Here is a 17,228-nt window from a genome sequence, read left to right as displayed (position 1 = left end):
AATGATCAATCCAAAAGGGAAATTAAGAAAACAATCTCATTTACAATAGCATTTAAAAATATATTTAGAAATAAACTTAACTAAGGAGGTGAAAGACTTGTGAACTGAAAAAATATAAAGCATTGCTGAAAGAAATTAAGGAAGACACAAATAAATAGAAAGGCATTTTGTTTTCAAGGACTGAATGAGTGAATATTGTTAGGATGTCCATACCACCTAATCGATCTACAGATTCCATACAAACCTATCAAAATTCCAATGGCATTTTTTGCAGAAATAGACAAAATTCATCTGATAATTAATATGAAATTATAATAGCCAAAACCATCTTGAGAAAGAAAAATATAGCTGGGGTCTTCATACTTCCTTATTTCTAAACATATTGCAAATCTAAAGTAATGAAAACAGTGTGGTACTGGCATAAAGACAGACATAGATAAATGGAATAGAATTAGAAATCCAGAAATAAACTCTCACACATATGGCCAAATTATCTTCAACATGACATTTCAGACCTCATCGTGTGCATTTCCCAGGATGTATTACAAACTTATTGGATATTCTTGTGAATCTGGTAAGTCTGATGGTCAAATAAGCATCAGCAATACTCTACACCGCATTTACCCTTTAAAGATTCACACTGTATTTATGCAAGGATCTAAGAAGTCCTACAATAAAGAAACAATTTGATCACTGAAACACCCTTTCCTCAAACACATAGTTTGAATTAACTTTCTCTAAGACACATTTGGGACAGGCTTCACTAGCAAAGTCAAAAGGAAACACTGTGTAGAGAAACATTAACTATTTAGCTTAATTAAAATGTTAAAATGTTAAAGAAGTCGAACTTTAAAGAGTGAAGTACAAATTTTAAAAAATGGTTGAAATAGAAACAAAGTAAAATTAAGAGATTTCAGTGGCTAAACACATATTATATAAATAAATTGATTTAAGATACTGAAACTTTAAAAAAAAGAAACTCCAGAGGACTAAACACTAATTTAGGATAGAAGTATGTACACATTTCAAAGTTAAGATTCTCTATTAAACATAAATTCTTAATTTCTTCTCAGGAACTCCTTCAAAGAAAACAACAACAACAACAACAACAGTAAGTTGACATGCATTTCGGAAAATCAATTCATTTTTAAAAAAAAAGGGAGAACATTCTAAAATAAAATACTCAGGTTCCAGTAGCTCATTTTGCCCACTCTCCACCCAAAATCAGTCAGCCCTTCCCTTGGGTATGCATATGATTACTGTACATGCTTTAAGAGTATTGATTTAAACATGAATATTGTTGATGGCTACACATTCAGCACAAAGATTGCCTTTTAGTTCTCTAAATTCTATTATAAAATTATCAAATCCATCAATTTCTGTAGGACGTGAGACCAAAGTGGTGATGATGTATGGAGAGGTCAATCCATCAGCTTGGATATTTTTATTTGTGGGAATCTGATAGTTATTCAGACACTACAGAGTTCCAAACTCATTTATGTGTTCTTTGATGAGAGTGACCATGTCACAGGCATTTTTATTTCAGAAATTCACAGAGTATATTGTAATTAGTGGTCATTTGAATAAATATTTAATTAATTATGAATTTTGAAAAGCCCTTTTGGCATCAATAGTCACAGCTAAAACTAAAAATCCAGATGTCTGGAAAGACAGTGAAAAAATGATGGTGAATACATAATTTAAATTGCTATTATGTGGTAGGCTTAAAGAAAGGCTCATAGAGTGTTTGGATGGATTTGTAAGAGAACTTATCCAACAAGAAGCCATCCAGAGACCACTTTGCTCAAAATGTCATATTCATCTTTCATAATATGTCTATAATGTACTTTCTTAGGACCCCCTTCCCCCAAAAATATTAGAGAAGCACATTTTAACCATCACCCCTATTGCCATTCTGGCTGAATGAACTTGCCAGTATAATTTTCAAAAGGGGAATTTGGGGCACCCCCAGATTCTAGGGGGATCGGCACCCACCCGGTATTTAAAGCAGTAAAAGTTAGGAAAATCTAACGACTTCATAAGGCATTGCTAGAAAACATTTAAAGTCATTTTAATATTTCAGTAGTTTTATTGTAAAATTTATGCATAATAGACAAAGAATATTTAGAATAATTAAAGACATTAAATATTATTGTAAGACCATGGCTGAAATCATTACTTTGTTTTATTTGTATATTAATATTATATATTTGCTGCTATAGCCAATTCATATTCTGAGAAAAGGATAAGGACACTTTTGGTTTAATTTTTCATTTCAGTAAATTCAGAGAAGATACAGTAAATCTCCTTGATAATGAATATCCAATCTACACATATTATGCAACATAATAGCACAACATATGTAACATTTTCAAGTGTGATTTGCAGATAAATTGGTAACAACAGCTTGATATAGTAAGAGTGCTCTCTTTTATGGTTTTCCCCAAAATGACACTCAATCCATTACTTCACAGATGTGTTTTTTTTCTTCTTGTTTCATTTGTGCCATTGAATTTTAAGTTCTTTTCAGTGTTTATAGTCAGATGATGAAAATGGTTTATGCTATTTCAGACTATGGTGTGAAACCGATTGTATGGCTGCATGTCAGTGCACTTAGAACAGGTGGCTCCTGTGATTAGTAGTAGGAATATCAATTATGATTATATATAGGTTTTATGCAAAGAAAACAATGTCTTTGCAATATGAAATGTAAGGTTAAATGTTAATGTTTAAAGTGGTTAGTATTTTTTATGTTTGTAAAAATAATCAAATTTGTTTCTGGTTATATTTATGATCATGAATTGCAGTCAAATGATCACATTGCATGAATAATTTGTTTAGTTTCAATTTTAAGTAAATTATAAAACCACATATTTAGTGGATATATGTGCCTAGTTCATTCAAAGCATCTCTTTGTTTTCAGCCCTATGTTGTTTTTTCTTTAGTATAAAATAATTTAATGGTCAGGAAAGAAAAGGACTGTGAACTGCATACTATTATAGCTGTATAATTCTAATACACCTATTGAAACTCCTATAGTCAGTACATTACCAGTTCAGTGTATGTGAGTAATCAATTTAATAGTAATAGCATTTATAATCACTGTATATTTTCAAGCTATCTTTAAAATGTTAACATTATTTTATTTCAAAATGACACACATTCACTTAGAAAATTTGGAATACTACCAAACAAAAAATAACATCATTTATAATCTTTCCATAGAGATGATGTTTTGATGTATAGCATAGTTTTTAAAATAATTCATATATCCCATTATCTAGCTTCACAGATCTTACAATATTGTGGAGAAGATAGATTTAAAAAGTGACAAAATAATTGTGATATTTAACAAAATACATGCAAAAAATAAGTTAAGTGCTAAGTTAGAATAGAGAGGGGAACTTGCACTTAAATAGAATAATCAGGACCTTCTATAAAGATGATGTTCAACCTCATAAATACAGGATGAAGAAAAAATTAACCAAACAAACAGCAGGAAGAGAAGTAGAACATTGCAAGTTGCAAATGTCCTGCTATGTGAAAGGTCCTGATATATTTGAGAAAGTAAATCTAAATGTCAAGTAGCAAACAGAAATGAGGTAAGAATGGTAGGTGACAGAGGTAATACAATGTATTCTAGGATGTGGTAAAGTTAGGATTTTATTTTGGGTGAAACAGAAAACCAGCAAACATTTATTAGGCTCATAAAGTTAAGCTCAAGTTGACTATGGGTAGGACTACAGTGGAAATGGATCTGATTTATTTAGAAGGAAGAATTGACAGGATGTGGTAATGGATTGGAAGCTGGCTAGTAAATAAGAGGGGTAGTGGTTATGGCTTTTCTAAGTTTATTGTTTGAGCAAGAGAAAGATGCTAATCTTATTTAGAGAGATATGAAATACTAGAGTTTGGAGAGGGGCAAATTTTGTGAAAAACAAAAATAAAATGTTTTAATTTAATTATATCAAGTTTGAAATATCTCTGAGACACCTAAATGAAGGTGTTAGGTGAAAGGTTGGATATACTTGTTAGAGGAGAGGTGTGACCTGAAGATATAAATTTGTAAATCACAGCATAAATATAGTATTCAAATAAAGTAAAATTGAGAGCTCACCTAGGGAGAAGGTATTGACAAGAAAAGTGGACCAAGTTTGATAACATGAGGAAATCCAACAATTTAGAGGCGGGTGATACCTTGGCAACAATGCTGATGAAAAAGGTCTCTAGTTATGACAGAAAGAAAAGAAGCAAGGGAAGAAAACTGTACAATAACCCACAGTATTTAAATATATATTAAATTTAATTTTTACTTTTGAAAATATTTGAATTAACTTTGTATAGGGAAGCTTAGAAAATTCACACAAAAGGATCGACATTACTCTCACTTCTGTGATTTATGTGATTTATCTCACATTTTCCTGTACTTATATTTTGGTATATTTTCAAGTATTTCTCAGAAATAAGGGATCATTTAAGACCATTATGATTTTGCCTAAGTCCAAGTGCATACTTATGACTCATATATTTTAACCATTTCTTTAATCCTGAGTATAGTCCCCGAGACTTGATTAGAGAAGATATAAATACATATTTGTTGAATCAATAAATTGTCTAATTGTCAATATGTTCAGATATTCCTAATCTTAAATATTTTCCCCTACATTAAAGAATATTGTCTTTCAAAAATGGATAAAACTGCATAAATTATAGTATTAGTTTTTTCTTCTACATATAATTTTACCATTTTAGTATTATAGTAACATTTATTTAAAAATAATGGACCCTTTGCTTTAATAAATATTTTGCAAAATTTCCAAAATTGTTTAAAACCTGGAATACTGATATTTATATTCTGCCTGAGTTTTTTCTGTTTTTGTTTTTGTTTTTAACATCGTTATTGGAGTATAATTGCTTTACAATGGTGTGTTAGTTTCTGCTTTATAACAAAGTGAATCAGTTATACATATACATATGTTCCCATATCTCTTCCCTCTTGCGTCTCCCTCCCTCCCACCCTCCCTATCCCACCCCTCTAGGTGGTCACAAAGCACTGAGCTGATCTCCCTGTTCTATGCGGCTGCTTCCCACTAGCTATCTATTTTACGTTTGGTAGCATATATATGTCCATGCCACTCTCTCACTTTGTCACAGCTTACCCTTCCTCCTCCCCATATCTTCAAGTCCATTCTCTAGTAGGTCTGTGTCTTTATTCCTGTCTTGCCCCTAGGTTCTTCATGACATTCTTTTTTTTCTTAGATTCCATATATATGTGTTAGCATATGGTATTTGTTTTTCTCTTTCTGACTTACTTCACTCTGTATGACAGACTCTAGCTCCATCCACCTCACTACAAATAACTCAATTTCATTTCTTTTCATGGCTGAGTAATATTCCATTGTATATATGTGCCACATCTTCTTTATCCATTCATCTGTTGATGGACACTTAGGTTGCTTCCATGTCCTGGCTATTGTAAATAGAGCTGCAATGAACATTTTGGTACATGAATTATGGTTTTCTCAGGGTATATGCCCAGTAGTGGGATTGCTGGGTCGTATGGTAGTTCTAATTTTAGTTTTTTAAGGAACCTCCATACTGTTCTCCATAGTGGCTGTATCAATTTACATTCCCACCAACAGTGCAAGAGGGTCCCTTTTCTCCACACCCTCTCCAGCATTTATTGTTTGTAGATTTTTTGATGATGGCCATTCAGACCGGTGTGAGATGATATCTCATTGTAGTTTTGATTTGCATTTCTCTAATGATTAATGATGTTGAGCATTCTTTCATGTGTCTGTTGGCAATCTGTATATCTTCTTTGGAGAAATGTCTGTTTAGGTCTTCTGCCCATTTTCGGATTGGGTTGTTTGTTTTTTTGATATTGAGTTGCATGATCTGCCTGAGTTTTAATGCAGGAAGAGTTAAGGGTGCTAATATTTATGAGGAGATTGATAGTATATACATAGCCACACCCTGGCTATCTGTATGGCCCACTGTAATTGTGGACAATTCACTAGACATGTTTTCAATGGGAACATGAGCCAAGTTTTGTAACTGAGGATTCCAGAAAGGCATTGATTGAATGCTTTCAGTAGTAAAATACACCAGAAAAGACGACTATGATAATTTTGGGGGAAAACTTTTCACAGTGTCTCCTTCCATTTTGAAGGCTGATTCAGAGGTGAGCAAAGGGCACCTCTGTGTAGAAAAGATCAACATAAATCTAGAAAGGATGAAAGTAGCCCCCTCAAATGAAGTCTAGCCACAGAGAGAGTGTTGGTAGAATTGGTTAAATCCCTTAAGAAACAGGCTTGTATCAGAATCTTAGGATAAAATGACAGTAGGAGAGAGCTCACTGTGCCTTCAATGATAAATTAAATGATTATAAAGTATAGTTTTATGAAAGATTGGTTTCATATGCAACATTTAATGTTTGCTGTTATTGGTTGCTGCTAATGAAAATTTTTCTTATACTTTCTTATTGAGAGTGCTTGCAAATATGGAATACCAACTGTTAAATATGTTTGGGTGACCATGTAATTTGTTGTTAATATTGTGATACTTTGAAAAACAAAACTGGGCATTGCCACTAATTATGTTAGGGCAACTAGCATAAACTGTACTCATCCTGGGTAAACAAGGACATCTAACCATTTTAACTGTACAATAAATTTCTCAGGTGTTCTGAGTGGAGAGTAGGATTTTAGATATTTTTCAATACAATAATGTGAATATTTCTTGTAAGGGGTGTATGTGTATGTGTATTTAAAGTGCCTTTTGTTTTTGGAAATGGAAAGATTTGGTTGAAACTTTGAGAATTGATCAAGAAGCTATTCTGCTAATTAAGAAAAACTTATCAATAGCTTCCTGGAATAGCTCAATTGTGGATTATAACTGTAAATTGTATGTAAATGGGCACTTTTCTCTAAATGCATAATATTAAAATTTTGCAAATTATCAAATTGAAAACATTGTTATAATGAATTTAATTCTTACAAAATAACAAATCAGTATGGATAAGTACATACCTATTTTATCTCGGTTTTTAAATTCAGCCACTGAATTCCACATCACAGATATTTGGAACTCAGTTACTTCAAAGCACATGTTTTTTTTAACCTGCAGACAGCACAGAGTTTTGTTTTGGAAGTAAATTAAAAATATAAATGGCTATTAATATCTGCACTATTTATAGGCACCAGTTAGTCATCAGTGTCATGTTAAAATAATTAGCCAGACCAGCCTGAAGGGAAAGTCAGGGCACAAGATAATTATAAGTCTACTTCTTATAGCTTAGCTCCAGAGACCACTTTGCTCAAAATGTAATTTTGATCCAAATCATTTTCTTTTTCATAAATTTAAAAAAAAAAAAATTATTGGAGTATAATTGATTTACAATGTTGTCTTATTTTCAGGTGTACAGCAAAATGGTTCAGTTATACAACTGAATATATATATATATATATATATATATATATATATATATATATATATTCATTCTTTTTCAGATTCTTTACCCTTGGTGTATAAAGAACTGCTATTTCCCTCTGGCCCATGAGGCTGAGAATTCTCCTACTCTGTAATGCTCCCTTTGCCTTCATTCAGACCTTGTTCCCAGAGATCATCATTAAAGGCCTTCTGTAGAACCAGTAATCCTGCATGCTGAGCATTCATATTTAGCCTGTAAAGTGGCAAATGTCCTTCTCCACCAGACACAATTGACCATTTTTCACAAAGCATAGTAATCTTTTTTAACTTCCTTTTGTCAAAGCAAAAATTGAAACGGACCATTTTACACAGGAGAGGAACACTTTATTCATTGCAATAGGAGAAAGAGACCAGGACTCTGAACTCAATTCTGTTGAAACGAAAAGTGGCAGAGTTTTTAAGTACTGGATTGAGCTAGTAGAAACTATTAAAGAGTGTTAGTGGGAGGATGTTCAATAAGATGTGTTGGATGTATTGAGTTATTCTTGAGTTTACAAATGTTTTTCTCTGTGATTAGGCCACCTGTGTTGGCTAATTGGCACCCATCAATGTTAGGCTCTTACCCTCCCACAGAGACTGAGAGATGGGCATGTTATCTCTTTTGATATGTTACATATCAAAGAGGTGGTTCTCACATCATTGAAAAAGATATGACTGGCTTTTCAGACTGGCAAGAGGATTTTAACAGGCTTTATGTACATCCCAAAGGGGCAGAGAAAGAATTTATAATTACAGGATTGTTTGTTTGTTTGTTTTATATAAATACTTTAAGGAAAGGAAGATCAGGAGCATAGAGTCAGCAAGAAGCCAGTAGAAAATTAAGTCAAGCTCTGGGGAACATTAAGGCTGCCATCTTGGTCATTTTCCTATTATCATACAGTGAATGCCTATCCTGGGAAGTTGAAATCCACTTAAGGACCTTGTCTGTCTTTAGCTTTTCTCTCAATTAGAATAATTTAGTCCTAGTTTCTCTTGTCAGAGCCATAGGCTATTGTTCCTTATAATTGTCCTCATGCTATGTTGATCTCTTAAGACTTTTCTAGTCAGCTCAGCTCTTGCCAAGAAACAAGACAAAACAAAACATTATTTTCATACTCATCTACCAGCCAAAACTTCTCCTACCCCACCTTCCATGTCAATACACCTGAATCTTGTACTATTTTTCAAAAATATTGTCATATTTTTCTCACTCATGAGCAAGCATTCTATAAAATAAGAATATTATAGAATGTAAATATTTAATTTTTAAAGATACATCTTTAAGTTCAGATCAGTACAGTATGATTCAATCTACTGGGTATTTGGAAATATTTTAAGAATTAAAAATATTAATATTTGGTTGATTTACTTTAATCTGATGGTAAGCATTCATTAAGTGGAAAAATGGTATAACATGAAAATATAATTAAGTGTAACAAATATATCATTAGTTAGTTAATTAATTAAATAATTAAACATAAAGTTTTGCCTGGCAGGACATGTAAAACAAAAATAATTACTTGATATAGCTTCGTTTGTTCAATTTGAAGTTGAAGAAAAGATATACTAAGTCATATATTTGGATTACTTACCTAGATTAAAATGAACTCTAAATAACTTATTATGTAGGTAATTAGGTCTATTTACTTAATAGATTATCAATATATTAGGTGAGCTGTTTCAGATTAATTAACTATTTCATCTTTAAGAGTACTTCTCTGATAATTTTTAGTACCTGCTATATGAATATAATTATGTTTTGGAAAATAAATGTATGTTGTAACATCAAGCACTTCATTATTTAACTCTGAGTAAAATAATATAGCAGAGATAACATAGCATTGAAATTCAGAAGATCAGGATATAAATTCAAATTATGCCATTAGAGGCTTAAGATATTGAAAAACCAGATGTTGCTCTTTGCTCCAAAAAAGTATAAATGGTCAGTAAATATGAAGGTGCTTTTTTTCCAGCAGTATAAAAGAAAGGTATGTGTCAAGAACAAAAGCCACAGAACACCTGCTCCTAATTTATACTGAGAATAAGATCAAAACAGGAAGATCCACTGTAACAACCACGGCAGAGTTCCTGCCCCACAGAGTTTGCCATACTTGGGGTTACAAACATGTAGGTAGGCAATTACAGTATAATGTCCTGAACCTTATCATGTGGAAGCAGAGTGCTACACTATCAGGCATACTTCTGGAAATAATTAACATAGAGTTAATAGGTAAGGCTCAAAGATAAATAAAACTAGTAGGGGTTACAGCCAGAGGAGATCTGTGAGAAAATCAAAGGACAGTGAGAATTTGAGACTTTTATAAATTTATTTTGGACATTATGCTTAAATATTTTAAGCATATAAGTTTGCATTTATAAGAAGTAGCTCTTTTTTTTTTTAGTGTAAGGGGTTCTTTGGAAAAGGCCAAGACAAGAAACAGAAAATCCAGGTATGAAGCTGTGTGATTAAGGGCAGATTGAATCTGTAGTCCATTCATTCCTTTCCAGAATGTTTTCTGAAGGTCTACTATGTGAAGTAGTCTGAATTGAAGGAGAGGCAGTGGATATAAAGCAAATTAAGCAAAGTTAAGATTAATTTCAGAATTGGAAATGGTTAGACGTGGAGATTGTATTTATCCTTTTTTTTTTTTTTTTTTTGTAGAATGCAAGCAGAAAGTATGCTAATGATGTTGAAAAAATCAAAGGGATGAATGGTAGTGAATAATTACCATTTATTTTTCAAAATTTCAACACTCAAGAAGTCTTCTCTTGCTTATTTAGCACCTTATGGATACTTATGTGAAGGAGAACTCATATCCCATATTGAAATAGTGACACCAGAAAAACATTTATCCAACCCCTCTTTGCTAAAGCATTGGCTGCTTCGGTATTAATGGCTAATCAGCCAAGGACCACCAAAACCAACCTGTAGTCCAACAAAATCAGATTTATTGGCTCATAACAAGGGAAGATGATCCAGAGGAAAGAGGAATGTACTCAGTGAGAAGAAGCCAGCTTCTTTTATAAGGTTTGGGTTCTTGTTGAAGGATTCTGCAGCAGACCTCAGAGAAGCAGGCATCAGTTCTGGATTGGTCGCTTTTCTCAGGATTGAGATGGACTTAGCAGTTTAGCAATTAGGTGCCCCCAGGAATTGGTAGGAATAGATCTGTGGCATTATTGGTAAGAAAGAGTTAATCAATCAAACAAGGATCGTTATGACATTTTACAGCTTCAGTATGACCTTAGGGGGGAAAATGTTTTCTGTTCATTTTGCAGCTGTTTTGACCTATGTCTCCTCTTATTCTGATTAATGGCAGGTTACTTTTTTTTTCTTTTTCTTCTAAGTTAATTTTCACTTTTTTATTCCTGAAGAGTTTTCATTCATTTTCTGCTCTCTGACAATTTGATTAACCCATCCCTAACTTTGATTCAAGAACTGGAGATTGATGTAGCAAGGAAGAGGTCTGTGGAAAATCTATTCTTGTGGCAGGCCAGAAGAACAGTGGTAGCAACATCCAAGTGGGAGATGGGAGCTGGTGGAGGCATAATCTGTACATTCCCTTGTCAGCACTACTGGCAGCAGTTCTCAGAAGAAATGCCCTAAATGTGGCTAACCAAGCTGCTTCCGCCTACCCTAGACTCTTGCTTCTGCCTATGTCCTAATCTTAATATTTGCCTATAATTCTGTGAATTTCCTAGTGACCTGTGGACAATCAATTTCTGTGTTTCTGATACAATGTCCTTGTGCTCCATCAGCAGCAAATATACTAAAATTGCAATGATACAATGTTGTTTATAAAAATTAAACCACAAAAAGAGTATCCAACTTCTGGGTAAATCTGGCTTGTAATGTGTCCTGTGTGTTTGAGAATGCAAAACTAATTTAGAATTTTAAACATTACAAAAACATATGATCATGTGAAGACATTTCTAAAGCCTCTTTCAGGAGCTTTAAAAATTACCTTTACAAGTGAGGAGGGCTGAATCTTAAGCTTTAGTAACTTTAGAGTAAATCCAACCCAGATAATTTGGAAGTCAAACATGGTGATTTAGACAATAGACCTTATTCCTCCTTGCCTGTTGAACCCTTCTTTGGAATTTTTGTTTGTCATGCACTCTTTTGAGTTCTCTCTCTTCCATTCCTGGGATATTCTGTAGTTAAATATTTTCGACTGAAAGAAAAATACCAACGTAAAAGTTATGAGTTAAGCTTTTGGCGGGGGATATTACTGAGGACTATAGCCCATGAGACAGCCTCTTAGATAGTTCTGAAGAACTTCTCTGAAAGGGTAAGGAAGGAGACAAGATATATATGAAAACTTGCTGGAAAAAAAAAAAAAACACGTAGTCAAACATCCAAAATTTACTACCCATCACAAAGAACAGACATCTCAGGTTAATGATGTTAGTTCTTTTCTATGTATAGGAAGATGCAAGAATCAGGGTTCATTGAAATTTTTCCTTAGATATGCATTCTAACCTTTTAGGGCCAGTATCCAAAGCATAGAATGCTTACTGTTTTTCTCCATCCTGAATTCCCCTCAAGGTACACTGTCGGTGGTAGGTGACTGTGGTTGTTGATGATTTGATCCTTGTAGAACTGAAATGGTGTGCAGCAATCTTTGTTTACAGTGTCATCCAGCCCAAAGCCTGGTTTCTTTGAACTAATGTCCCTATTAAGTGAGGGTAGGAATTTGTTAGATACCTCCCCTTGTAAGTATTTTTAAAATATTTGTTATAAAATCAATGAGTAAATAATGAAAACAAATTGTCAATGAATGAAGATTATGAAGAATAGTGAAAAACCATGTTTATCTTATAGATCACAAGTCAAGCATTGTTTTTAAATATATTTGCCTTTATTTCAGATGACATAGCAATATATATTTTAATTGCATAATCTCCGACTACAATCACCTGAAAGACCGTTGATAGTTTTTAAATAGTTTCGGTAACTCTACTTAATGAGAATATGTAATCAATTTACAGTGGCTGTCAAAAATATGAAAAAGTAATTGTAAGAAACTCGTGTAGTAGATTAATTTCAGTTTTCACAAGAAATAGTCAATTTAATGATGGAGATAGTGAACTCTTTTAATTGCAACATATGAAAATTTTGTATATCTAGTGTATTATCATTTGTAATAGTATGAAAATGTCTTTGCTATGATTATTATGGTATTAATTAGGTTCCAAAGTTAAACAAACTGGAATTGTTATTTCATACAAGAATTTAAATAATTTAAGATGTCATTGGGCTCCAGGTTGGGGTTTATTTCCGTAATCATGATAAAATATTAGTGTATGGCTTAAACTGATACAGCCTGAAGGAAACAAAGAAATAGCAGGGATATGGCATTTTCTCCTGCACTGTTATACTTCTTCACTTTCAACTTTCCCCCGTGTTTCTGTGCTCTATTGCCATATTCACCAAATCTTTATCAGAGGATGGTCCTCTGACTTTGGTTTACTATTTATATAATCATGGTTTTGAGACACCTCACTCTAATAAACAAAGTTATTCTTAGGTTTCATCTCTCAGTTCTCCTTTGAAACAGTTGAGTAATCCACTTTCTTGTACACACTTTTGGTCTTTAGTCTATCCAAGGTTCAAGGCGGAATACTACTGTTGATCGGTCAGGTATAGTGTCTAATTTTTTTCCCCCAGAACTACAGAGCTTATTTATAGTTTGCTACTCACACAGAGAAAAATATAATACATGAAAAGTTAATGTACAAATAAATACTTAATAGAAAAAAATAGAATGCTTGTGAATATCCAGGAGAATGCATATCCATAGTTCATGGGCAGACAGACTATCAACAGAAAAACACGTTTTGATTATTCAGTTTATGTGTTTTTTAATGGATCTGCAAAGTGGGCTAGTAGGCAGAGCTTACTTACAAAAATGTTTCACTTTTGAACATCATAATGTTAACAAAAAGAGAGAGAAAGACTAAAACCTCACTCTTAAGAGCTAAGTGAAAATGTGATTTTTTTTCTTTTAATGTGGTTAATTAAACATCATTTTAATTACTGAGAAAATGTGCAATATAAATGCTGTAAGTTAAATTAAAAGACATATTATTAAATCCAATGGGTTAGATCAAATGGAGGGGGAAGCTGGAGCGAAGTGAGAGTAGCATCGACATATATACACTACCAAATGTAAAATAGTTAGCTAGTGGGAAGCAGCAGCATAGCACAGGGAGATCAGCTCGGTGCTTTGCGATGACCTAGACGGGTGGGATAGGGAGGATGGGAGGGAGACTCAAGAGGGAGGAGATATGGGGACACATGTCTGCATATGGCTGATTCACTTTGGTGTACAACAGAAACTAACACAGTATTGTGAAGCAATTATACTCCAATAAAGATCTATTTAAAACAAAACCAAACAAAGCATCCGTATCCCGCCAATATAAATGCTTGTCAATACAGAGGCATGAAAAAACAAAGCTCTATCAAAGTTAACAGAAAAAATATATAAATTGCCTTTAAACATATGAAAAAAGTAAAAGGAAAACAAACAACTACTTTTAAAACTATTATTTATAAAATGTGAATATTGTATTTGTAATTGTGTGTCACTTTCAGCTTAACAGTCCAGATAAAGTAGAATAAATGGGGTTATATTTCAAAGATTTACTTTATAACTATCCTTTATCTATATCTGATAATATTTTATGATTTTTAAGTGACAAAGTATAGTCTATCTACTTCATTACTAACATATTCTTTCTGTGTAATATTTATCCTGTGAAAATAACTATTTCATAATTTTATGACTTTAAGGAATATTAAAGAAATATTTGTCCAACCACTCTATTATGTTTAATAATAGTAATAGAAACAATAATAAAGACTGACCAATGGTTACCCAGACCCTGCTTGAATAACTCCTTTGGAAAGTGACTCATTACCTGAAAGAAGAAATTGGCTCATTGGCCTGAAAAGTGGCATTCCATTTTTGAGGAATGCAGACTGTTAGAAATATATATTTGCTATAAGCTCAAAATGTTTTTTCCATTTGACCCACTCATTAGAGATCCTTTCTATAAAGCTAATCTTTCTATTTGATTAAAGATTTGAAACATTCAAACACTGATGTAAATTATCCCTTTATATGATTAAATGTCTCTGATATCCTTAAGAATTCCTCACACAACCCTTTTCAAAAGTCTCCCAAAACTGTATCCTTATTGTTCTTCCCTAAATATTATTTGTTTTGTGGAGATAGTAAATTAGGTCTAAAACCAATGCCATGCTACAAGCAGAGAGTATCCTCTGTTTTAGTACAATAATGAAAATGTTTAATTAAAATATAGAAAATAAAATATTGCTCTTGTTATTATCTTGGTAATTTTAGACCATGGTGAAAACAAGGCAGGTGAATAGAAAGAAACTAACTTTGCTGGTTTAGTTTGTACCATTGTTAACAGATTTTGAAAGAAACTGGGAGAATTGAAAGTTTGGTAAGGATTGACAGTTTACACTAGATGACAAAATCCAACCCGATTTACAAATACCAGAGCTTTTTTTCACAGTGGGAGAGGAATCCAATTAAATCTCTACCAGTCAAAATAGAGTTTGTATACTCAAAAAATACCTGCATTTTATAAAGACCTGCCAAACAGATAAAATACAATGTATAGGCCCTGTATCCAGAGGGTGTATTATGGTTTTCCATTGAAATATTAAAGTTTTTCTCTACAGCTATTCTCCTCCACTTTCAACTGATTAAAGATAATCTCAAGGAAAGGCTATTCATGGTCAGAAAATAAGGTTGGTCTCATTAGAATTTGCTGGAATATATTCCCAGCATGAAGAGAAATTTAACATACTGGATTTTTTAAGTTTGATGGATATTTTCATAAGAAATCTCAGATTAGACATTTAAAAGCCTCTTGAGGTATGAAAGCCAAGGCAAGAACTCACCTTTGGATTTCACCTGCAAATTCTTCTCTTCTCCAGATCCCTAAAATATCCTAAGCAATATCTATGCCTGCCAGGAAGTGACTTTTCTTACTCATCTTTAAGGCTGGGAACTGTATAAACTGGGCACTTAGACAGTTTACTCAAGAAGGTTTTGTAAGCATAGGTTCCATAAATTCAACCTTAGTTCCTTAAAAGTGTCTGGTCATATCTCACTAAATGACCAAATCATTCTCAAATATAACATTCCAGGCAAGGCCTTGGACCTTGGTTGCACAACCAATGTTTCCAATCATGTTTTATTAATAAAGAACACAGATTCTTTTTGAACCTATGCAGAAAATGATAATTGTCATGGAATTAAAAATACTCAATGATAGTTTCTGAATTCTGGAGCTATCAGGTAGGGAAAAAAATACATAATTTACAAATGCTTCTATTTACAAAGGCTTAGTTTACTCAATTGCTATGAGTTTTAATAGTTTAAGAGTAAAGAGAAAGTTTTCTTATATTCAGAAAATAGAACATTTAAATATTGACAATATTCCAAATATAAATCACAATCATTCCTCATTAGTTTACTTAGTCCCGTGTAATTAATCTTTGCTCTGCTCCTTGGGTTAGCTGTCTCATGAGTCCAACTGTTTCTCAAATAAAGTTTGGAAAGTCTGACTCAGTCCACTAGTATGGTTTCTAAGTTGTTTAAATAATGCCCTCTAATGCTTGTCTCCATAGTTACCTGACATAGTCCTTTCCATGGGAAACTGAGACAGCCCGTTGTTGAAGAAGAAGCAGTTCAACCTGCAGTTGATTGCAAGGACTTTCAGGGATGCATCGAAGTAAAACAAAAATTGTCAGTACATGACAAAAACTTAAAATGGCTGTGACTAATTTTTATTGATAATTTTCAAAAATGAAAGATTGATGAACATTTGTAACAAGACTAGTAAAACTGACAAGGAAATTTTGTTCTTTCTGTGACAAATAAAACAAGAAAAAAGTCAATCTTCCCCAAATTATCTATAAATGTAACGATTAACACATTTTCAAAGAAGACTATATATTGAATCTATTTTATAAAAGTGGATGATTATAACCTTTACAGAGAAAATAATCTTCAGATAAAATATAATCCTGAGACCTAATTAACCATATAAAGCACATATTTAGAAAGTACCAAAAATATATGAAGAATATCAACTAAAGATATTGGGTTAAAAGCAAGTACTAAACATCTGTAAATTAATAAAACTCCATAAATAAGTGATGTGAGTCCCCCAAATGAAAGCCACTTACTGAGAAGGAGTTAAATTCAAATTATTACTAATATCACTACAAGTCCCCTACATAAGAACGAGTTCCGATCTGAGAGCACGTTCGTAAGTCCAATTTGTTCGTAAGTCCAACAAAGTCAACCTAAGTACCCAACTAAAACAATCAGCTATATAGTACTGTACTGTAATAAGTTTATAATACTTTTCACAAAAATAATACATAAAAAACAAACAAACACAAAAAATAAACATGTTTATCTTACAGTGCAGTACCTTGAAAAGTACAGTAATACAGTAAAACAGCTAACATACAGGGGCTGGCATTGAGCGAACAGGTAAGAGTTACTGACTAGAAAAGGGAGAGGAGGTGGGAGATGGAAGAGCTGAAGCATTGTTAGCAACAGGAGATGGAGGGCAAGCTGTAATTTCATTCATGCCTGATGTTGATGACACAGGTTCTGGTTCCTTGCTGGATTCAATTCTATCTACCTTCTTGAAAAAACAATCCAGTGATATCTGGGTAGTAGCTCTTTTTTTCTCATCATAGA

Source organism: Balaenoptera ricei, chromosome 18 (genome assembly GCF_028023285.1).
Source record: "Balaenoptera ricei isolate mBalRic1 chromosome 18, mBalRic1.hap2, whole genome shotgun sequence".
Lineage (NCBI taxonomy): Eukaryota > Metazoa > Chordata > Mammalia > Artiodactyla > Balaenopteridae > Balaenoptera > Balaenoptera ricei.
Note: the sequence above shows the minus strand (reverse complement) of the source record.